Source organism: Rhopalosiphum maidis, chromosome 1 (genome assembly GCF_003676215.2).
Source record: "Rhopalosiphum maidis isolate BTI-1 chromosome 1, ASM367621v3, whole genome shotgun sequence".
NCBI lineage: Eukaryota > Metazoa > Arthropoda > Insecta > Hemiptera > Aphididae > Rhopalosiphum > Rhopalosiphum maidis.
Window position 1 is genome coordinate 89,632,060 of NC_040877.1, and position 26,449 is coordinate 89,658,508.

Below are 26,449 nucleotides of genomic sequence, written 5' to 3' on the forward strand. Positions count from 1 at the left end.
AACAATACAAGACTTTAAGAATTATATGTTTAGAGGTAAAGGTTTATTAAAAAAATATACATGTATTTTAATTTAAATCTCACTTTCACGTTCATTCCATATAATGAATATTACACATTTATTAATATGAGAATATATATTATTAAATCCCACGCGATTCTTATGGTTGAAATTTGTAATACAGTAAAACCTGATTTCACAAACACTTATCTCGGTGAACAAAATGATAAAAATAAGTAAAATGTATTCAATAAATTATATATTATATGATATTATGTTCGAATATACTTCAATATGTCTAAAACGGAATCGTTTTATAACGGACAGAAATTATATTTTTATAACAATATAACGAATAAAAATCTAAGTCAAAACTCAATTACAATTATTATTACATAGTTATGTATTTGTAGTGTACATACTACAGCGTGTCATCGGTTAGATGATCACACTTTAAAACACGGATTGCGACCGATAACACAAAGCATGTAAAACTTCGCAGCTAGCCTATACAGGTCCATGATTATCGTATAAATAAAAATCCATAAAAAAGTTAATCAAGTGAGTACTGCTCAGATGTACAATAGGTATCAAATGGACGGTCACTGTAATGGACGTGTTACATATGAATTCAATGTTTTTTGGCACTTCTATAAAAGTAATTTATTTCACTATTGGCATTATGGTAAGAGGATTTGATATTTGTCGAAGACGTTGCATTTATTATATTATATATTTATATGATTAATATTTTAATTATTATAACAATATCATTCCATGACATATTATTGTGATTAACTTTTGAGTCTATACCACCTGATTGTAAAACAGTGTAAATAAGTTAAAGGTATAAAAAGGTAATATCTTAAAGTTAATCTACATATTATTTGGAAAATGTCATTGCATATTATAGTAAAATTTATAAGTAAAAGTTTAAGTTCCCACGAAAAATGTTTTTAAATTATAACAAGATAATTAACATATTGTTATTTATCGTTTAAATAAGTAATTTCATCAAAATTTTGAATTTTCTATAAAATAATTATGTATATATATATATATTGTTTTTTAGAGTTTTTGGTTTTAGTATGAACTAATTATTTTGGTCATTAATATAATATTCTTCATAACTTATGATAGATACAAAAAAATATACACCATAAAATAGGTACAATTTTCATTTTATATCACATAAATTATTATGTTAGACAATAGAGATGTATATTTGATATAAATATTATATTATTTTATTATGTATTATGTACTCAGCGAAATGTATATAAAGTTTTTTTTGACAAGTTATTTGAGTGTATTTTATTCAATACTTTTGCCCCCCTGATAATTTATGTTTGACATGCTTAACATACTCCTACATCGCCGATAAAGATAACGTTAATTCATGCTTTTTTCATATATATATATATACAGAATGTTTATTAAATAGGTATGTGTGTTTAACAAAACAAATATTAAATCCTGTCTATAACGGACATATTTTATGTTCCTTCGGCTGTCTACTATATATTATACAGGTTTCATTTTATTAATATTTTTAACACTTTTTTGTTTGTTATCAAACATTTTTCGTATTAAGCACTCATATTAAGGTCTTAGTGTAAAGTATCATGCTAAAATTGTATCTATTGACTATCATAGTATATTAAACTTATAGAGGATGCCAAACCGGCATATGATGTTTCTACATAATACGAAATTGTAAATCTAAAAATATAAAATATACATAGAAACACGTTTGAGTGAAGAGTTATTTTTGTTCGACATTATTTAAGTTTTAAAACAATAAAGGCAGGTACCAGGGTACCGCTCTGTTATAGGTACATTGAGTGTACGAAAAACGATTTTGAGCGGAAATGGTCTATCACCATAATATAAACAAGTTTTTTTTACATAGCTATTAAAGTCGTTTGTTTTATTTTTAGTATTGTACTACAGTAGGATGATAGCATTTTTACCCGGGAACTAATTTCTTATGCTTATAAATAGCTCAAAAGTAGTCTATTAGATAACAATAATACAGTAAAATTTCCATATAACGAACTTCCATTTTACGAATTTTTCTGTTTAACGAAATATTTTTAAGAACTTTATATTAAGACCTTCATTGTTAACGAATACGTAATTCCATTTAACGAATTCCTCCATATTACGAATTTTTTTTATTAATTATTCGACTTTGTTCTATGGAAGTTTCACTGAACAAACATTTGGTGAAAATTTATAATTTCTACTATTATTCGTTTATGAGTTACTTAAAAAAAAAATCGATTTTGTCGAAAATTTTATTTGTGTAAAAATTTTCGTTTTTTTTTAAATGTTTTGTTTTTTTTCCCTATTATAAAATAAGCATGTACTTGGAATTTTTAACCTCTCTAAAGCACAAAATATATCCAATCTAGTATCTAAAATCATATTCATTTTTTAAAATTGAAGCATTTTATAAACAATCGATCTACTGTGTATAGTATACACAGTGTTGTATACTCATACAAAAAAATACACATCATGATAAAAATCGATACATTTATCGCTCCGCTAAGAATCTAAAATATAAAAAATAACTATTCACTCGAACACAATTTATATTCTCCTTTAAACATACAATAATATGTAAATTTGATTACGAGAAATAAAATGAGAATCCAATACGCGTATATTTACATAAGTTATAGCACACGCATATGCAAGACATAGACAACACAAACGATGGAGGTCCGAAGTCCTCAAATATATTATTATTTATAAGTGTTATAACTTATAATAATAGATCAATATCTATTATAGTTTCTAACCTAGGATATCTACTATTGAGATGGTAACCCATTACACGCACAACTATCCAAAACAATATCATTCGTAGGAATTTCGTAAGTTTAAAAAAAGTCATCAAATGATTGGACATATAGAAAAAATAAATCTCAACCAAAATGTTGTAGTATTTCTGATCTACCCTATTATACTACTATACCCTATAGTAGTATCGTTAAATTTATCGATTTATTGCGAAAGGATTTAGAAATAGCTGTAATCTCGTTATGATTGTTATGAATTATAATTAGTTAGTTACACTTGAATAGTGTTATAAATCTTTTTTTTTTTTTAATCTTTTCATGAAATTTAAGTACATTTTAGTACGTTGTTTTATATTTTACTATTAAAAAAACTATAGACACTAGACAGCTTGCTTTGATTTAAGTTAACAGTTTTATCTTATTATTTTATAATATTATGAATTAAAAGACTATTTAAAATATTTAAATATTCCTTTGAACAGTAGATTTTAGAAATATTTTAATTTCTGTTAAAATATTTTCTTCTGAATATTTGAAATTCTCAACTTGAATACGTGTTTATAATATATTTTTAAAAGAGGTATACTTATGGGTATCCGCTATAAGGTAATAGCAATAACTTACATATTACTTCGTGCGTATAGTCGCATAGATATATTATAGATTAGTTTATACAAACAAGTTACAATAGGTACTAATGTACTATAGGTACTATAAAATTATCGACATAAGTTTTATATTTGAAAAGCATCACCAAAGCCAACTGATGTTTAAATGACTCAATAAATTACGTGAAATAAAATATACCAGTACGTAACCTATACAAAAACCATAAAAACTGTTCAAACGACTTTTATATAAAACGAGTACCTACATCAAATTCCATATAAAATATATTCAAAAAAAAATTGATGCGTGTGAAGTTAGAATAGACTTTTTATCAATTTTATTTTTTAAATAAAAAACAATTTAAATATTGTTTAGTTTCAGCTTCATTTAAGTTATCAGCATATTATAAGTTTGTTTTAGTGCATCACTATAAAATGGTACAATGATAACAAATCAATGCTTTTCGATATACCTATACTTAATGATATTTATTTTAATATGTATAGGTAATAATACGTTCTTCTCAACCGGATTGTCGTGAGTTCACGTCACACGATGGTGTTTTCAAATTACCTCAAACGCAATTCGGTTGTCGATCAACTCTTTTCTGGGTCCATAATTAGGATGTGCCCGCTATGCACTACTGTGTCACAATAATATAATATACAGTGTCCTGTGAGAATTAGGTACTACAATAATACGCCACACTATCGTTTTAAATAATTTGCAGTTTTTTTCGAAACTATTAGTGCTTATACTAATATAGTAATATAATATATTTTTAGAGATAATGGTCAAAAATTAACCAGTCTTGGTTTTTCCTGAAATATTTTTTTAACGTAAATTAACTTAAATGGAACATTGCAGAATTACCTGCAGAGTAATGTTTTTCTAAAACCATTATTAATGTAGGTTTATTGGAAACTTTTCATTCAATGAATGCAATTAATTTTAATGTTTACATTGAAATTTAAAATGTATATTTTTAGAATGTTTGTAACAGTTTATTGCAAGGTGGGTTGCACCATAATGTGTCAACATTTTTTTTAAAAATTCATATGTTATTTATTATATTTTTTGGTATTAATTATTTAAATTTGCCGTTTTTTATTTGGATTTCAGTTAGGGTGTCGTCGTGAATAAAAGATTAAGAACCATCGCGTAGTACCATTGTTTAATCGTTTATATGTACACCTCATCAATATGAAAAACGTATTTTCTTTTACTTTAGTTTTTATTTTTATTTGATTTAACTTAAAACTACAGTTTAACACTATAAATAAAACATTATCATGATGGAAACCGACCTACTTAATATTTACAATACATTTATAATATATAAGGATATTATATTAAATCTATTATCTATATTTTATTATATACATAAAAAAAAATTATTTATATTTTAAAAATATCAGAAAAATAATATAAAAACGGTCAATCAACAATTACATATTATATTAGGTAGGTATGTTAGCTACAATTATTATAAATTAGTCCCGATTTCCCTAAGTCATAACAATTATCATGTGCGTCGATAAACTGGGATCATACAATTTAATGTACCTATACCTGATTTAAATTATTTTATGGACAAAATAGAGAGACAATACAAAATTAATCATTTATAATTATTATTTACCGTCTGAAAATTCCACGGAGGCGAGATTCATTTCAGTATAGGTTCCTAAGTACCTTATTGGATCCGTATAATTGTATAAATGTGCGATAGATGTAGGTATAGATCCTAGATGAACGTTCCAGTACCTCTTAGAAGACCGAAGATATTCTCGAATCGATAACACCATCACCTCGCCAACATATTATATTTTTTAGTTTGTGCAAATTCACCGATTAAAAGTGTTTTTAAATTTACTTAAAATATATTTATTTATTTATTTTGATTTATGTAATTGCAAGTGCTGTGAATATAAGATGGTATACTTATTGAATTTTTTTTTATTATTCAATTTTTACTATCAATAATATATATTTTAACGATAGATATAGCAAATGATAAACGACTTGTATATGCGCACTATACGATCGTAGCTTTGCCAGCAATCGACTCGACTATTGGATGACCTAACTTGTACACATTACACAATATCGTTGGATACCTATAAATACTTATTCAGAAAAACAAAAAGGTGCCTATCTACTTAGAGCTACCTGTAGTGAGCCCTACCCTCGTTTAATCGACGATCGCTCGTTGAACGATGTTTGCAGACCGATCAACCTGCACGCGCCAATTACCGAATGACGCGAATAAGTGAACAGTACACTGCAGTATTAGGTATACGTAGATATACGCGTAGGTATATAATACATGACTATTTCATATGCTAATATATTTAGTGTGTATATATTATACCAGACACGGACAAATAAAAATAATGAATAATTCGTATCGTGTACGAATATATTATACAAAATGCTTTCTGTGTGTATCAATTATGATAGTAATTCAATATTGAAACATTTTTATGGAATTCCACAAGTAATGAATACAACACAAAAGGTGTATTCATATATCAGCCAAATAAAAATTAAACCGTTAAACACGTGTATTCCAGTTACATATTACATATTGTATATTATGCCCGTAATAGCATAACAGTGTTGCGGTGGCATAATTATCTGTGTGTAATATGCGTGTCATATTCCATCCCACATGACCTTTTTTTGTTGTGTATAATAATACGTGCATTATTATGAATGTTCTATTTTTGTAAAATTAAAACTAAAAGTTTCATGGGCACTTACTACCTATATTAAGTAATATAATAATTATTTTGTGTTTAATGAACGAATATTTTTACTCTGAAAGTATTGAAATAACCAATAGGTACCTATATATTTGCGGAATACCTGAATATTACTACTTTCTTATTAGTACCAACCAATAGTATAATATTGTAAAAACTTTAATAGCAGGTTGATACATAATATAGTCGTAATACCTATGTTTTTAGTTGTATAGTAGCCAGTGCCGCTGCAACTATTAGGTAACTCTGAGGTCGGTGTACAACATTTATATGGAGACCTCAGACCCCAAATTAATATTACCTATTTTTACTTGATTTTTGGATTATTACAGCAATTAATCAGTACTTTTTTAATATTTTAATTTGTAAGGAATTATTGTTGATCTTATACGTACCTACATTATATATACTAATTAGACAAGAACTTTACCTTATTACCTAGGTATTAAATATATATGGTTGTTACTTATTAATTATTATATTATTAATATCAAACTTTGAACCAAAATTAATTTTAATAATATTATCTTTAAATTAAATACATGCCCGTATTTTTATAGACTAAAGGTTTATTGATACACATAATTTTCAATTTTAGATTTTGGTTCTAGAGGCTCCTTAGAGCACAAGGCCCGTATGCATTGCAGACCTTACATAGGTATACCAATCCAGTAGATATATCCGGCACTAGTGGTAACAGATTAGAAAAATTTGTATTACATTTCTAAGCTTTTTAATCACTCTTTATTTTCCTGGTCAGATCGTTCAAATTGACTAATGTTTGTTACGAGGCGCACGAGAAAATAATAAAGGACGCTTTTGACTTGCCGATTTAAAAGCTGCAGTTATACCTAGACAAGAAGATGAAAAAGACGCCAATCGCAATTATAGTCAGAGAATTGGTGGACCGTGGGTAGTCGAATTATGTTGTGTTTTGGAAAATGGTTTATTAATTGATGCAAGATTTTTTGTTGTTGAAAAAAGAAACAAAGAAACATTACATCAAATAATTAAAAATAATATGTACTGTTTATTGTCTATCTAAATTTGGGTTTATAATTTGGTTTATTTTTAAGGCATTACCTGGTACAGCAGTTCATTTTGATTCTGATATGAAATTATGCTTTGTGGATAACTTTGTGGCTCCTTAATAAATTAATTTTTTTTTATTTATACTTTTAATATTATTACAGTAGACTGCGTCCATTTTGGTAGACTGCATATTTTTGCGGTAGACCGCATATTGGGAGATTTTGTTATAAGAATATATATATAGTAAAACATAAAATAGTAAGTAATTTCAAATGTCTATAAATAACAGGGAATATGAGAACATTGTTATTTTACTAGACGTATTTTGTTGTAATCTAAGTAGTTAATTAAGTACCTATACTTAAACGATGGTGGTCGAATTTAATTTTGAAGTAGGCAATACTTGTTTAAAGTTTGCTGGTTTTACAGTAAAGTGTAAATGTTGTGTTTATATAATTAGTAAAAAAACGTGACATAATGGAAAACACAACAAACGGATGTTGGTTAATTTATGTTATTTTTTCTTTAATTTTTTATTTAAGCTACGTTCATTCTATTGGTTTTGATAAAAAACAATTTAATCAACAAATCCACGTCGAACACAGGTTCAAATTAAACATTATTTTAAAATTATTGACAGATATTTAAGTATTATGCTGGAATAATTAATCTCAATTCTCAGTCAATCATTTTGTATACCTATTAAAACTCAATTATTATTCTAAGATTAGTAATGCAAGTATAAATATATTATGCAGCCTAATTCCATATTATATTTTATAATACCTACCTATATTTTATAGGTAGGTAGGTACTTGTTTGTTATCAGTTTATAATTCTGCCATCAGGAGATGTCAGCAGTCTTTAATCCAAAATTTCAATACCTATTCATTATGGATATTTTTTTGTAGGCTGGATGACTGTACTCCATATATCTTAAAAGTATACCTAGGTTAGTCTAGTATGTGATTAATTTATGGAAATAGTGGTAGGTAAATATTAAATATAATATTTTAAATTATTGTAATTTAAAGTCTATACATTATCTATGTACATTGTACCTATATTATAAACGATATCAGCTTATTATTTTAAATATTATTAAAAATGGATCTTAATGTCTTAGGTATACCCCACAATATTTAATACTGACATTATATTTTTACAACAAACATAGTCGTTAAGATAGATAATTAGAATGTGACACTTAAGAATCTATTGATTTACAACGATGTGTACAGGTATCTATGTGGCTACGTGTACCTATATGTAGTGTGCAGAGTATAAACAACTGTCGAATGTCGATAGAATAAATCGTGATAAAATAAAATTAGTAAATTTTCCTAAGTGTTTTTATTAGAAATTATTTCTAATTAATTAAATTCTGGTATAGACTGACATAAAGGTGCTCACTCTAACTCTGGTAAGTTGCGTTTGAAAAAGTCCTATCCAGGGCTTTCTTATACTTGTACAAATAGTCGTCCCCTCACATATGTAAAAATGTATTAAGATTCCATTAGCACAATTTTTTTTTTATATACTTCTGAAGTTATAACTATGACAAATTTCATCAGTCACAAAAACTTGCAAAATATTTTGTAGTTAGAAATTCATAAAAACTTTTTTTTGTAATTATCTATGTTTTGAAAATGTATACAATACAGGATTCCTCATTAGTTCATTCTGAAGCCATAAAATCTAAAAAAATATAAATATACAATCATTTTTTATAGTTATTATAATAAGTTCAATAAGTTAAAATTTGTTCAAAATTACATACTTATTTAAACAATTAATTTAATATTTAATTATTTTGGTATAATTAAACTGATAATAAAAATGTTATGTACAGTTTATTATTCAAATTTTACTTTATCCGCTATGGTATTTTTTATTTATTCATTTTAAGATGATATCTTATTATACTATGAATTTATTTTTACTGTTTTACGGTATTTATAGAAAAATATTAAATTACATTTTGAGTTATATAAATTAATATAATCAAAGAATAAAATAAAAATTACCAAATTTAATTTTAGTAAAACAAAAAATTTATCTTGGTCTTTAAATAATATTTAAGTAATGACTTATCCTATTATTTTATTATTTTCTTTATTCTCTACCAATTAATTGGTTAAGTTGAAACTTGTTTACCTTTCTTATTTCTTTAACAAGTGTATACCAGTTGTGGAGATGATAAATAGCAGTATTAAATTTTTCGTTGAATATGTCAGATTAGTAGCAGACTGATGTAAATTGAGACCATTTTTTGAAGTCATCAAGTTGTCTTTATCGTCTGTTACTTCTACAATTTTTATTTGAATGTGTAGTACATAACATTTATGACATTTATTAACAAATTGGTATTTTAAAAAAAATATTAGTTTGTGAAACCCTCTTTTATAAATTACTTTACAAGTCCATCAATAGTTAGTTAACACATTTTTTATAAATTTAATTACTGGATAAATATTTCTTACTATTTAAATTCTTTGTGTAATGATTTTCATACAATGAGAATGAATTTATATATTCAACAATAACTTTAGATAAACTATCATACAAGATTGTGTTTTTGAGTGATTATTTACCTTTTATCCATATTTACAATTTTAGAAACATTAAGAGCTTCATTTTTAGCAACAGACCTGATGAAAAAAGTAATTTAATGTTAAAGTTCTATATTTATTACTATCAAACTTTCTAGAAAGAGAATATTTTTTCTCTGTTGAGATTATTAAGCCAGATAAAAAAGATAAAAAAGATAGTCTTCTATAATGGGGATCTAAACCCCAATATTGTCTAATAATTTTATTTCTTACATCATTTGTTAAAAATATTTGATAGATTTTTAAACATTTTTTCAATGGCTGAATTTGTCTTCCAGCTATAGACGTACCACAAGAGCTAACAAATAGTAATTTTTATGTAAATTTAATTTTCTCTCTTTTCTTACAAATCTAGACATTGTTCTCTTTTGATGTTCAAATTCATCTTCAATATCCATATCTAATAAATAAATTAAAAAAAGGATGCGTATTATTTATTTTAAAATGTACTATTTAAATTAATTTTTCTTACTTTCTGATCCAGATAAAAATGTTTTGTAATTTTCCTCTTCCGATACTAAAAGTTCCCTGTAATCACCGACTATACTTGGTTCATAAACTTCATTGGACTCAACAAAGACTTCAATTTAATTGTTCTGAATTATAGTTTGTAATTTACTCTTCTAAATCTATTTAAAAAAAAGTATTACATTATCTATTCATGTAGGTACAACTTGAATAACTTGTGATACTTAGAATTTTTTCACTTTGATTGGAATTAGCTGATTTAATACTATTATTAATGGGTATATTATTATTAATATTATAATACTCAATGTATTAAAAATTATTTTCTAGCAATTTTTAAAATTCAAGTTCAAGATATTTGTAAAGTTCTAAATTGAAGACATTTTCTACCAAAGGATTGCTTAGAGGTGGTACTTTATTACCATTATAATTCAGTGGTATAACTACAAAACCAAATATTCAATGGTCCCTTATATCTAGGCATCATATAGGGAGCCCAATAGGGAAGTTTGAGGAGCGAGAGGGTACATTCATGTTACTAATATTATTTTATACATTTTTTACAAATATTATTGTATGTTTTATTAATTTAAAATTGTATAGTTATTAAAAACAAATTAATAGTTTAATAGTTTATTAGAAAATATTAAAATAATGTAGCAAGTTATGTATAAGCAACCATCATATATGGAGCTGTGCAATAGCTTGCAGCTAAATGAGTAACAAAATTCTTATAAATGTTTTTTGTTTAAAACTATTTCAGTGTTTTTCAATTAGTAATTTTTTTTTTTATTGAGTCCAAATTACCAAGTCCTGGCATAAACTGGCATGAAGATGATTCTATAATTTTATGATGCCCTGTTGATGAACCTTTCACAAATAAATTCTTTACATTAATGTACGGATCTGGTTAAATATACTGTGTAGTTTATTGTAGCTAACGTGTTGCAATATTCCTGAATGAAATGTATTTTATAATATATGAAAATATAAATCATTACTTATATGATTGATGTATAGGACATATCAGGCCTACTCATAATTGTATATAGGTATTATTGTACTTTATTTATCTTTATCTGGAATTTGTTGTCTACATCGCAAAATCTTATTACATTGTTATAGGACAGGGGTCACCAACTAATTTCTATGGAGATTCATTTTGAAACTTACAATACTGGCCGCGGTCTCTTTCAGTTTTAATAATTTACACACGTTAATAAATACATTTTTTTTTTAAATTAGTATTTATATTGATTTATTTATGCATTTTTTCAATACAGATTAATTTTATTTTTTTGTAGTAGTATAAATTGTATATGACACTTATAATTTTTATTTATTTGTATAATAAAAATTTTAAAGTCTACTCCGCGAATAAAGATCCGTAAAAAAAAGTGTTGCGATCCGGATGCGGACACCCCGGTTCGTCAGTTGGTGTAGCCCCTGTTATAGGATATCCGAGCACATAGCAAGAAAAACATAGTATTAATTTTAGCTCCTTAAGCAACCAAACTCAGGTGCACCCACTCTCCCTGATCCCTCTTAATTATGCTACTGTTATAATTATAAGAAACTAATAGCAAATCTTAAATTTAAAAATGTCTTTAGTTTAATTTCTTAAAATATAAATACAATAACTATTTCTGTAAGAATATAATTTTACCATTTCAGTACAATTATGATTCATAAAATGATAATAATTTAAAATTCATAACTAAAATATTATATTTACTAGCAACATTTAAATAGTAGTTGTGTGCACATTTTCAAATGTACTTTTTGGTTAATGAAATTCAGTTTGATAACCTATTTCAGTAATTAACAGCAAGTTTTCATTAAGTACTTAAAAATTAAAAATTATTTACCATTAAAAAATATTTATATTCATTTTTATTAAATTTATGAAATATATATTATTATTAATGTATAAAAAAATACTTACTTGACTACTTGAGGGTTCAGAATTTGGTTTTTATATGATTGTAATTTGATACTAAGTTCAGAAGTTATTTTGCTCTAGTCATTATTTTTGTCCAAAACATATTACATAAGGACTTACCAATGTTAAAACAGTAAAACTTTGTTAGTAGGTACAAATTAAAAATTGTATATTAATGGCCATAATATTATCTTTTTAATTTTTATATGAATACCTATTTGTCATATGATACAACATAAAATTTCTTAGATGCAAAGCATTAAACATATTTTATTTACCAATAAATGGATCAAAAACGCTTCATTGCAGAACAACCAGAAGGCTCACTTTTCTACTTTTCTAGTATTATATTGGTTCTTCTTATGGAGGAAGATTTGCTATTTTGCTTAATATACTACTATAATATTGGTCTACCTATCAGTATCACAGAAAACGATAATATAGCTGCCAGCCGGTATAAAGATAATAATACAATGCAACAATCAAAACAACTTATTCATACAATAAATATTGTACATAATTGTATTGTATAATAATTTGAACAATTCTTCTAGAATTCTTATTCTTATATTTTATTCTAGTAAAAATAAAAATATCGTAGTAAAACTACAGTAATAAATAATAATATTATAGTTGCGGAAAGAACCGTGAAAGCTGAAAATGTGAAGTTCAAAACGTATATTTGCTTTCACACCAGCATACAGCGCTCTCTAAGTGATAAATTTAATTTCCGATTATACAGAAGTAAAATGAGAATATAAGTTAGTAACACAATAATAATATGTATTGTATATTTTATAATATTTTTATTTACACTGTATAGACTGTAAGTGTATAGAATATCGGAATAGGTATGCGATAAATAAATAGGAAATAGCCAGGTTTACGGTTCTTGCTCAAGTAGGTATTTTTATTTATTAATCAATTATTTTTTATATTAATAATATTAATTGTTATTAGTTTCAAATTTTAAATTTAGATTTAAGAAGAGATCAATTTTGGTATTTTTTCTTTCGTTTTATTTACTTGTTTAGCTTCAAATTTCTCTTGAATACCTGTATTGACACACTCTCGTCATTGTATACATATTACTTAACAAATATATCTGAGTATTTAATTTTTGTGTACATTACAATTCCATGTTAGAAATTAAATCAATCTTCAAACAGTTCAAACACGGTTGGAAAATCCGCATAAACTTCTCGAAACACAATTTAAACGATTTTATAATTAAGAAAACGCAATGATTAGGGTAAGTGACATAATCTCTTGTTTAAAAATAGTATTATCATAAGTATGCATGAAATAGTTGTACCAAACGATAATCCAACTACTCAAAAATACTACTATAATACCACAGAATAGAGATAACTGTTATCAACGCGACTAACGAGTATTGTATCAAAAAAAATCTACATGCTTTTTCTAATTTTTTTAACGTATTAATCCAAAAAATGGTCATTTGTGACTCAATCCGTTTGTATCAATCATTAAAGAATTATTTATTTTGTCGTCCTTATCATAATAGTTATTGGTTTTATCGCTAATAGTAAAATGGTAAAATAAAGTTTCATTAAATGGATTTCGAAAATTACTCATCTTGTAAATTATAATATATATTACTTTATCCTTTTCAAAAAATTATTTTTTGTTAGGCCGAAAAAAAAGTGTTTTGTTAAAAGTTGTGTGAACGGTCTAACATGTTGTTCATGATTCCAATGAAAAGCAAGCATTTCTTTAGTTGGAAAAAAGTGCAAGCATTACGTTGAACGAACTAAGATGAGTGCTATATATTCTATGTAGTTTTCAATTGAATGAAGATGATATAGTTCGAAAATCTAACCTAAACTCATTAATAGTTTTTTTTGATGTTGTACGTATTTAATACATTATTATGGTTTATAACAATTAATTGCAATATATATTTTCTTATCTTTATTTCATTGATGTGCTCTCTTATTTATTATTTCAGTTTCCATATGGTCTAGAAAGTAGATTATTTTGATATAAGTATACTAGCTACTTCATTATGTCAAAATATTTATAAGTTGGTTGTTGATGTATACTGATTCATCTGTATTTAACATTACATTGAGTTTGGCAATTTGGCTATAACTGTAACTCTGTAAGTATTTAAGAGAGTGACCAGTCCAAAATCAGATTTTAATGATAATATTTATACTAATAAGTAAAAAATATAGATTAAAAACTGTGGGTGCATGGGCAATCAAATGGTTTGCCTCAGGACTGAAAATTGTTCAACATACCACTGGCAGGAAATATAGTGTTTCCGTCTGTTTCCTATTATTTAACTTACTCAAATAATTATTTATATAATTGTTAATAGTTTTATGTTGTACCAGACTAATGCAGAAATGCCACACGATGTTGACAATCAACCAAAGCCTGATAATATTATGACTGAAACATTTTATGAGATGTATTGGAAATATTAAATATTGCTATCTAACCAATTTTAGCTTCTACCTTTTAAAAATTACAACAATTTAAAGTCATCATCGATTATTTTTGGGTAAATTTTATATTATGTTTTTAAAATTATTTATTTATTATATATTATTTAAAATTCAATATGATTTTAAATTGTCATGGTACATAGGTATTCATTAAATAAAACCTAAAATGTGTTGGAAAAAGGGCAGAATTATAAATTATTTTGTTAAATACAAAGAAATGCTTTAAGCAAAAATGGGACATATTATATTATTTAATAATTATTACTTACAAGTACCTAAAAGGCAAGTATTAATTCATTATTATATTTTTCCTTTTAATTGTACTAGAGATAAATATTACATGACCTTAATCATTAAAATTGATTCACATTTTATATAGTTGAGGTATATTATAAATGCATGTTTGTACTAATTGCCTTTACTTTAAAAACAATTTTTTTGTTATTTATTTGCCTGAATATTTTTTTTTATTACTTAATTTAGGAGCTCAATTTTTCCTTATAAATTATAAAAATACTAAGTATGTAAGAATTTCATTTATTTTTATTTATACCAAGTTCCTTTTATTTGTTTATGATTCAGAATAATTGTATTGAATATATTTAAAATTTAAAAAAAAATACAGTGGATTCTGCCTAATATGGACACGTTGGGACCAAACTTATTTGCCCACATTAAGCTGTTGGCTGTTTAAACTGAAATTACATACGTTAGCAATAAAATAAAGTGTTAAATTAATAGACAATAAAAATATAAAATAATAATAAATTATTACATACTAAATAAAATATTATTTGGATGTAGCCATGTAGGTATACAATATGTTGTAATAGCTCATTGTCTAAGCTGTTTAGTGTGAATCTAGTTGACAAAATTGGCACATGCTTCAAGTTTATCAGGCAGACTATTTTCTTTACCTTCTTGCGTGAAAAACTTCTTCAACAATTCAATGTATGTTGTAGTTTCTCTAGCTGTAACTAATGGATCTTCTTCTTCATTTGAATCCAACTTCTTTTTTTTAAGAACATTTTGCACTACAAGTTCACAAATGTCTTCATTATCTTCAAAGTAAGTAGGATTAGGATTTTCATCAATATTTTTGAAGTCAATATGATTTTGAACAAGTAAAAATTTTTCATTCAATTTTGAAGTCTACTTAGGCTGGTGGACCAACAAAAATATAAAATCCACAATGATCAAAGTTTTCATCAGCTTTTGGATACAAATTGTATAGTTTGCAGTATGTTTATTTTCCACTTATTTTGTTAGCAGTTGTAGATGAATCAAATATGTTTTCCTCAATCTTTTTAAGAATAAAATTAACCAGCTTCATTCTATACCTTACATTGAGGTTTTTGGCCATGTCTAAAGATTGGATAAGGGTAATGATTTTTAGTACTTTTGACAAATACTATCTCACAGATACGACAATACCCATATATATTAGTCGTTTTTAAATACATACATAATATATTCTAACGCTATAATTAGGGCTGGGATTTTAATATCCTTAAAAATCGCAAAAAATGACTTAAAAAACTCAAAAAATGCATTAAAAATATGTCTTCAAAATTTATTTAAAATAGCTTAAAATTTAAAAAAATTACATTACGTTTACATAAATATTTTTTTTTACTTCATGTATTAATAATAAAATAATAAATAAATTATTCTTTATTATTACACTGAGTCACCAGAGCGTGCTTCACGTTTTCAAATAGAAATGCCCTCCTGTTGTCCACCAATAAGCTTTTGTATATTAAAAAGCTCCTTTTTGTGTATTGTTAGTATATAAATATTTTATATTATAAATCTATAATCTATAGTCTTTAATTTTAAATTCAAAAACACCAAAAATGACTTAAAAACCCCTAAAATGCCCTAAGAAATTAGAAAATGACCTTAAAATCAAAAAATACAAAATAAACTTTCTTATTTCAATTTAAAAATATTTAAAACATATTTGTAACAAAACAAGCATCATACAGAAAGCTTCAGAAAAAAATGCAAAGTGCATCAAAATCCCAGCGCCAGCTATAATAAATAAATATTTCCCACATAAATTGAACTGAATGTCCATATTATGCAGTTTTTTTTAACCTTGTTAGTATACATTGAAATTGTGACCAGATCATTTTGCCAATATTAACCGGTGCCGCTATTAAACGGAACTCACTGTATTACATCAATCAATAAATAATAAATTAAATAATTTGATTACAAATTATATTATTTTGAAATTTTTGATAATTGAAGACTTTGTATAATAAAACACATGTAAATATTTCAAATATAAAATAATACTAATGAGATATTATATTATTTTATATTAATTTTTAAAATTTGGTTTTAGATACTCATTTGGCAATTACCGAAATAGTTATCATTTATGATTCTAATCATTTAAAATCCTCACAATAATGCACACGCTATTTCAAGTGTTCATTTTAGTAGTCAAGTAAATAAGGTAATAACTGACTTTGTATATAATATATAGTTTTATATAATTTAAATATTTTGATGACATAGACAAACTTAATTATTATTTTTAGTTTGTGACGAGGATTTTGGTTGAACAATGAGTTACCTATGTGGTCAAGAGAAATATGATGTCAATTAAATTAGATGTTGAACCTGGTAAGCGATGAAAACTCACTAATTTTAATTGACAAATATGGGATTATATATAATCATTTGTTTCTAAATAACTGTTAAAATAAGGTTATTTATTCAATGACAAAGCAGTTGAAGAACTATGAGACTTCTAAAATTGGTTAATACCTATTGAAAAAAAAAATTGAATTGGTCATATCAGTATTTGGCATCATTCAAAGAAAAATATATATTTCTAGTTTAAATATTAAAGGATATTATGAAGAAATTAATAGTCACACTAGGACAAAAATTGGTGCAAGGCTTAAAATAGCAGTTCCCAAACCATGAATTTCAAACATTTAATTTGGGAATTGCAAGATTGATATTGTATACACTATACTGCCTATACTGCCCTGTTAAGCAAATGTGCAGTAAAAACAAATATATTAGTTTTGAGAAAAATTCAGTTTTGTATTTTTCATTTTATTATACCTTTTTAATTATTTGTTAGTCTATTTGATTTAGTAAAGTTACTTTTATGTTATTATACTTAGCAATATAAGCTATTAAGAATGTTAGGTAATGACACCGTACCTAAAAACATATAGTCTAAGATTTGGTGTTCTTACTTAGTACTTCTAATTATTTTTGTTACCTACAGAGTTTTCTAAGAAAAATAATTGAGTTTATAGCTTATTCAATGTAATTTCAGAGGTATTTTTTCTACTAATATTTTGTAAAACTTGTAAACCAATTAGATTTCGTATCAAACACATTTTTTAATTTTTTGCAAGTCATTACACTTTAGCTTATTAGGGCAGTATAGTACTCTCACTAATAAAAATACAATTTTATTTATTTTAGGAAAGCGTAGTTAAATTTTACATTTTTGGGGATAACTTAAAAAAAGTTTGGGAACCACTGGCCTCCATGGATAGTTTTAAATTTGATAAATATGAATATTATATATAATTTTTTTTTATATAAGAATATTTTTCAGCATTTCTTTTAATATGTTATCAAAAAAACTCAGAAGTAATTTAATCAATGTTTGGCAAGTTCCTTATATAAAAGAATTAGTTCTGTTCCTTGTTCCTTAAAAAAAAATTTGTTCTTTAGCCATTCCTTAAGAAAATGAACTAGTTTCTTTTTTAGTTTCAAGTAAAATAAAAATTCTTATTTAATCATCAAATGGTTTTTCTGTTTTTCTTCATGCATATACGTTTATGTTTTATAGTGGTTAAATACAGAATAAAAATATTCATATAATAACCAATTAACTAGCGTAGTAATTTATTGAATTTTGAGTTTACTTTTATACATACACATACTTAAAAATACATCTTTTTATACTTCACTTACTATTTAGTTATTTTAGTTAGAGGATACATAATAAATAATAGTTATTGTAGTCTTTTTATTTTATAGATATTTTTTAAAAAGCGATTTCAAAAAGTTCATAATTAAGTCTACCTTGTCTATATTGAAGTAACCATTAATGTCGATAATCGATAATCTAATAATTACTAATATTGGAAATACACAAACTAAAAAAAAAATATACTTTAATTTTAATTATTTAAACTTCTGTATGAAATTTAAACTCGAAAGGAACGAACAATTTTGTTCTTTTTCTATCAAAAGGAATTATTTCCAGGAATCTGTTTCTTCCAAACTCTGAATTTAATCTTTACTTACAAGAAAATTTATTGATGCATTTACCTGTTAGATGTTATAAAATTTGATGAATATTATATTAATTTTTTACATTTTTTTTTTTTGGTACTCATTCATAATTAAATAGATGACATATTTAATTCACAATGCACTTGATTAATTCTTATGACACTAGATAGTATCTGATCTGATGATTAATAGTATTATTACTTTTATAAATATTGTTTGTTAAATTATTTAAAATTCCAATCAACAGCAAAGACTTACACAAAACGTTAAAAAAATTATTTGGATTATCAACAGGCTAAACGTAGCACATTCGCTGAGTAAGTAGTGAGTAAAGAAGTTAGGTCTGTTCGCCGATTTTGTAAATACTATTTATTTTATTCTTGACTTGAAGAAATGGATTTTCATAATGTGTCCATTGCAGGGGAAGCTGTAGATAAACATTCGAGTTATGATGCAGTGATGCACTATCACCATAGACAAGTATATAAAAACTGACTATGACTATGACTAAGAACCCAGAACAGGGTGTAAAGTGAGAGAGATCATATGTTAATTTCCAGTAAATAAAAAACTTTGTTATTGGTGTTATCTTTATTAAAAAAATTCAAAATAATTGTATTCCATGAAACATTGATGTTCTCTTCCATATGTCACCAACCGTTATTTTTATCTCATAGTATCCTTAAATAATAAAATGTGTAAGTGCAATAGTTTGGTTGTATCGAATGTGGTCACACGCTGATCTGTTATTCATTTCCAATGTTTATGTACCAAGATTGGTATATAAATGAACGGCGGCAAATCTGAGGCGTCTGTCTTTGTTCTTCTAAATGTCTCACGTGGTTTGGAAAAGTGAACTTATTTAAGGTTATTTAACTGATAAAAACACAACACGCAGGTATGATTTATCTATAAAAATTTCAGGATTGAAAGGGAATATGACGGTACAATGCAGATTATAAGGCGTCAATTAGTGAGCGTTCCACTGTTTCTCTCTTCAATGAAATAATCAGTCAAGGCTTGGAAAAAAACAACACAATTCGTGAAGAAATGAAAATATTCTTCATTCGATATGGTGCTACTATGGTAAGTTTCACTAAAATAAGTTTAGGGCTAAATGTTGTCAAAGGTACTATTTTTTTAGTTCAATGAATTTTGCAGCAAGATAATGTTACATCTGATGATAATCGTTATCTTATTAAATGTGTTTTAAAGTATTCAGCTTTTCATTGAATGGATATTATAAATACTCGTTTATTTATTTAATCTTGTGCTAGTAAGTTATAATATAACTATTGGAAATCGTTATTGTCAAATCACGCCTCATGAGAGTTACATATCAGAATTGATGATACATTTATTTTTATATTGCAATGAGTTAAATCGATGAATTTGCTGCTAGATAGTATCTGATCTGATGATAATCGATATAAAAGTTATTATATTAAAAAACGTTTTTAAACTATTAATCTAACCTTTAAAAAGATGGTACAAGCATTAGTTTTTTTAATTAATCTTGTGACACTTTATTCTTTTAATAGACCCATGTTTTTTGACATCCAACGGCTTTGGAGTTGCATTGATTTCAAGCTAATGGAGGGTTGTCAGGTATATGAAAGTACTTTGTATAGCTGGTTTGCATGATAATTTTGTATTTTTTTGAAAACAAGAAAATTTATAAGGCTTGTACTGTGGTGTTTGATTAAGTACAGACCTTATATTTTTTCATGTTTCTGAAAAAAAAAAAAACAACTTTTAACGCTTTAGTGGTTGCCGAAAGAGTCACTCACATACTTTCTAGTTAGCTTATCGTCACGATGAGAAGTTCAATAGATCTGTTCTGTGCTTATGGCTATTAAAGGTCAATTTTTGACAATCTACAGGAATTTACTAAATTGCTTTGGTTGCTAAACCGTGCCATATTAATAAGTTGTAATATTATTGATGTTTTTTCATATCAGATGTGATGATACATTTATTTTTATATTGCAATGAGTTAAATCGATGAATTTGCTGCTAGATAGTATCTGATCTGATGATAATCGATATAAAAGTTATTATATTAAAAAACGTTTTTAAACTATTAATCTAACCTTTAAAAAGATGGTACAAGCATTAGTTTTTTTAATTAATCTTGTGACACTTTATTCTTTTAATAGACCCATGTTTTTTGACATCCAACGGCTTTGGAGTTGCATTGATTTCAAGCTAATGGAGGGTTGTCAGGTATATGAAAGTACTTTGTATAGCTGGTTTGCATGATAATTTTGTATTTTTTTGAAAACAAGAAAATTTATAAGGCTTGTACTGTGGTGTTTGATTAAGTACAGACCTTATATTTTTTCCTGTTTCTGAAAAAAAAAAAAAAAACAACTTAACGCTTTGGTGGTTGCTGTAAGAGTCACTCACATACTTTCTAGTTAGCTTATCGTCACGATGAGAAGTTCAATAGATCTGTTCTGTGCTTATGGCTATTATAAGTCAATTTTTGACAATCTACAGGAATTTACTAAAGTGCTTTGGTTGCTAAACCGTGCCATATTAATAAGTTGTAATATTATTGATGTTTTTTCATATCAGATGTGATGACACAATTATTTTGTATTGCAATGAGTTAAATCAATGAATTTGCTGCTAGATAGTATCTGATCTGATGATAATCGATATAAAAGTTATTATATTAAAAAACGTTTTTAAACTATTAATCTAACCTTTAAAAAGATGGTACAAGCATTAGTTTTTTTAATTAATCTTGTGACACTTTATTCTTTTAATAGACCCATGTTTTTTGACATCCAACGGCTTTGGAGTTGCATTGATTTCAAGCTAATGGAGGGTTGTCAGGTATATGAAAGTACTTTGTATAGCTGGTTTGCATGATAATTTTGTATTTTTTTGAAAACAAGAAAATTTATAAGGCTTGTACTGTGGTGTTTGATTAAGTACAGACCTTATATTTTTTCCTGTTTCTGAAAAAAAAAAAAACAACTTTAAACTCTTTGGTGGTTGCTGTAAGAGTCACTCACATACTTTCTAGTTAGCTTATCGTCACGATGAGAAGTTCAATACATCTGTTCTGTGCTTATGGCTATTATAAGTCAATTTTTGACAATCTACAGGAATTTACTAAAGTGCTTTGGTTGCTAAACCGTGCCATATTAATAAGTTGTAATATTATTGATGTTTTTTCATATCAGATGTGATGACACAATTATTTTATATTGCAATGAGTTAAATCGATGAATTTGCTGCTAGATAGTATCTGATCTGACAATAATCAATATAGTTGTTGTTATCCTATTAAATGTGTTTTAAAGTATTCAGCTTTTCTTTGAATGGATATTATGAATACTTGTTTATTTATTTAATCTTGTGCTAGTAAGTTATAATATAACTATTGGAAATCGTTATTGTCAAATCACACCTCATGAGAGTTACATATCAGAATTGATGATACATTTATTTTTATATTGCAATGAGTTAAATCGATGAATTTGCTGCTAGATAGTATCTGATCTGATGATAATGAATATAAAAGTTATTGTATTAAAAAACGTTTTTAAACTATTAATCTAACCTTTAAAAAGATGGTACAAGCATTAGTTTTTTTAATTAATCTTGTGACACTTTATTCTTTTAATAGACCCATGTTTTTTGACATCCAACGGCTTTGGAGTTGCATTGATTTCAAGCTAATGGAGGGTTGTCAGGTATATGAAAGTACTTTGTATAGCTGGTTTGCATGATAATTTTGTATTTTTTTGAAAACAAGAAAATTTATAAGGCTTGTACTGTGGTGTTTGATTAAGTACAGACCTTATATTTTTTCCTGTTTTTGAAAAAAAAAAAAACAACTTTAAACTCTTTGGTGGTTGCTGTAAGAGTCACTCACATACTTTCTAGTTAGCTTATCGTCACGATGAGAAGTTCAATACATCTGTTCTGTGCTTATAGCTATTATAAGTCAATTTTTGACAATCTACAGGAATTTACTAAAGTGCTTTGGTTGCTAAACCGTGCCATATTAATAAGTTGTAATATTATTGATGTTTTTTCATATCAGATGTGATGACACAATTATTTTATATTGCAATGAGTTAAATCGATGAATTTGCTGCTAGATAGTATCTGATCTGATGATAATCGATATAAAAGTTATTATATTAAAAAACGTTTTTAAACTATTAATCTAACCTTTAAAAAGATGGTACAAGCATTAGTTTTTTTAATTAATCTTGTGACACTTTATTCTTTTAATAGACCCATGTTTTTTGACATCCAACGGCTTTGGAGTTGCATTGATTTCAAGCTAATGGAGGGTTGTCAGGTATATGAAAGTACTTTGTATAGCTGGTTTGCATGATAATTTTGTATTTTTTTGAAAACAAGAAAATTTATAAGGCTTGTACTGTGGTGTTTGATTAAGTACAGACCTTATATTTTTTCCTGTTTCTGAAAAAAAAAAAAAAACAACTTAACGCTTTGGTGGTTGCTGTAAGAGTCACTCACATACTTTCTAGTTAGCTTATCGTCACGATGAGAAGTTCAATAGATCTGTTCTGTGCTTATGGCTATTATAAGTCAATTTTTGACAATCTACAGGAATTTACTAAAGTGCTTTGGTTGCTAAACCGTGCCATATTAATAAGTTGTAATATTATTGATGTTTTTTCATATCAGATGTGATGACACAATTATTTTGTATTGCAATGAGTTAAATCAATGAATTTGCTGCTAGATAGTATCTGATCTGATGATAATCGATATAAAAGTTATTATATTAAAAAACGTTTTTAAACTATTAATCTAACCTTTAAAAAGATGGTACAAGCATTAGTTTTTTTAATTAATCTTGTGACACTTTATTCTTTTAATAGACCCATGTTTTTTGACATCCAACGGCTTTGGAGTTGCATTGATTTCAAGCTAATGGAGGGTTGTCAGGTATATGAAAGTACTTTGTATAGCTGGTTTGCATGATAATTTTGTATTTTTTTGAAAACAAGAAAATTTATAAGGCTTGTACTGTGGTGTTTGATTAAGTACAGACCTTATATTTTTTCCTGTTTCTGAAAAAAAAAAAAACAACTTTAAACTCTTTGGTGGTTGCTGTAAGAGTCACTCACATACTTTCTAGTTAGCTTATCGTCACGATGAGAAGTTCAATACATCTGTTCTGTGCTTATGGCTATTATAAGTCAATTTTTGACAATCTACAGGAATTTACTAAAGTGCTTTGGTTGCTAAACCGTGCCATATTAATAAGTTGTAATATTATTGATGTTTTTTCATATCAGATGTGATGACACAATTATTTTATATTGCAATGAGTTAAATCGATGAATTTGCTGCTAGATAGTATCTGATCTGACAATAATCAATATAGTTGTCGTTATCCTATTAAATGTGTTTTAAAGTATTCAGCTTTTCTTTGAATGGATATTATGAATACTTGTTTATTTATTTAATCTTGTGCTAGTAAGTTATAATATAACTATTGGAAATCGTTATTGTCAAATCACACCTCATGAGAGTTACATATCAGAATTGATGATACATTTATTTTTATATTGCAATGAGTTAAATCGATGAATTTGCTGCTAGATAGTATCTGATCTGATGATAATGAATATAAAAGTTATTGTATTAAAAAACGTTTTTAAACTATTAATCTAACCTTTAAAAAGATGGTACAAGCATTAGTTTTTTTAATTAATCTTGTGACACTTTATTCTTTTAATAGACCCATGTTTTTTGACATCCAACGGCTTTGGAGTTGCATTGATTTCAAGCTAATGGAGGGTTGTCAGGTATATGAAAGTACTTTGTATAGCTGGTTTGCATGATAATTTTGTATTTTTTTGAAAACAAGAAAATTTATAAGGCTTGTACTGTGGTGTTTGATTAAGTACAGACCTTATATTTTTTCCTGTTTCTGAAAAAAAAAAAAAACAACTTTAAACTCTTTGGTGGTTGCTGTAAGAGTCACTCACATACTTTCTAGTTAGCTTATCGTCACGATGAGAAGTTCAATACATCTGTTCTGTGCTTATGGCTATTATAAGTCAATTTTTGACAATCTACAGGAATTTACTAAAGTGCTTTGGTTGCTAAACCGTGCCATATTAATAAGTTGTAATATTATTGATGTTTTTTCATATCAGATGTGATGACACAATTATTTTATATTGCAATGAGTTAAATCGATGAATTTGCTGCTAGATAGTATCTGATCTGACAATAATCAATATAGTTGTCGTTATCCTATTAAATGTGTTTTAAAGTATTCAGCTTTTCTTTGAATGGATATTATGAATACTTGTATATTTATTTAATCTTGTGCTAGTAAGTTATAATATAACTATTGGAAATCGTTATTGTCAAATCACACCTCATGAGAGTTACATATCAGAATTGATGATACATTTATTTTTATATTGCAATGAGTTAAATCGATGAATTTGCTGCTAGATAGTATCTGATCTGATGATAATGAATATAAAAGTTATTGTATTAAAAAACGTTTTTAAACTATTAATCTAACCTTTAAAAAGATGGTACAAGCATTAGTTTTTTTAATTAATCTTGTGACACTTTATTCTTTTAATAGACCCATGTTTTTTGACATCCAACGGCTTTGGAGTTGCATTGATTTCAAGCTAATGGAGGGTTGTCAGGTATATGAAAGTACTTTGTATAGCTGGTTTGCATGATAATTTTGTATTTTTTTGAAAACAAGAAAATTTATAAGGCTTGTACTGTGGTGTTTGATTAAGTACAGACCTTATATTTTTTCCTGTTTCTGAAAAAAAAAAAAACAACTTTAAACTCTTTGGTGGTTGCTGTAAGAGTCACTCACATACTTTCTAGTTAGCTTATCGTCACGATGAGAAGTTCAATACATCTGTTCTGTGCTTATGGCTATTATAAGTCAATTTTTGACAATCTACAGGAATTTACTAAAGTGCTTTGGTTGCTAAACCGTGCCATATTAATAAGTTGTAATATTATTGATGTTTTTTCATATCAGATGTGATGACACAATTATTTTATATTGCAATGAGTTAAATCGATGAATTTGCTGCTAGATAGTATCTGATCTGACAATAATCAATATAGTTGTCGTTATCCTATTAAATGTGTTTTAAAGTATTCAGCTTTTCTTTGAATGGATATTATGAATACTTGTTTATTTATTTAATCTTGTGCTAGTAAGTTATAATATAACTATTGGAAATCGTTATTGTCAAATCACACCTCATGAGAGTTACATATCAGAATTGATGATACATTTATTTTTATATTGCAATGAGTTAAATCGATGAATTTGCTGCTAGATAGTATCTGATCTGATGATAATGAATATAAAAGTTATTGTATTAAAAAACGTTTTTAAACTATTAATCTAACCTTTAAAAAGATGGTACAAGCATTAGTTTTTTTAATTAAT

At 26.2% G+C, this 26,449-nt stretch overlaps 2 long non-coding RNA genes across 2 annotated transcripts; one reads left to right on the forward strand and one right to left on the reverse strand.

Annotated features, from left to right (window-relative positions):
• Positions 1-9,987: 9,987 nt before the first annotated feature.
• LOC113558752 lies at positions 9,988-12,634 on the reverse strand. The gene is made up of 3 exons (XR_003405693.1): positions 12,520-12,634; positions 10,304-10,460; positions 9,988-10,231 (listed from the first exon to the last, which is right to left on the reverse strand). It is a non-coding gene; the product is annotated as an uncharacterized LOC113558752 (long non-coding RNA).
• A 4,431-nt stretch (positions 12,635-17,065) lies between these two features.
• Positions 17,066-17,573, forward strand: LOC113559241. The gene is made up of 3 exons (XR_003405903.1): positions 17,066-17,185; positions 17,271-17,355; positions 17,440-17,573. It is a non-coding gene; the product is annotated as an uncharacterized LOC113559241 (long non-coding RNA).
• Positions 17,574-26,449: the final 8,876 nt, after the last annotated feature.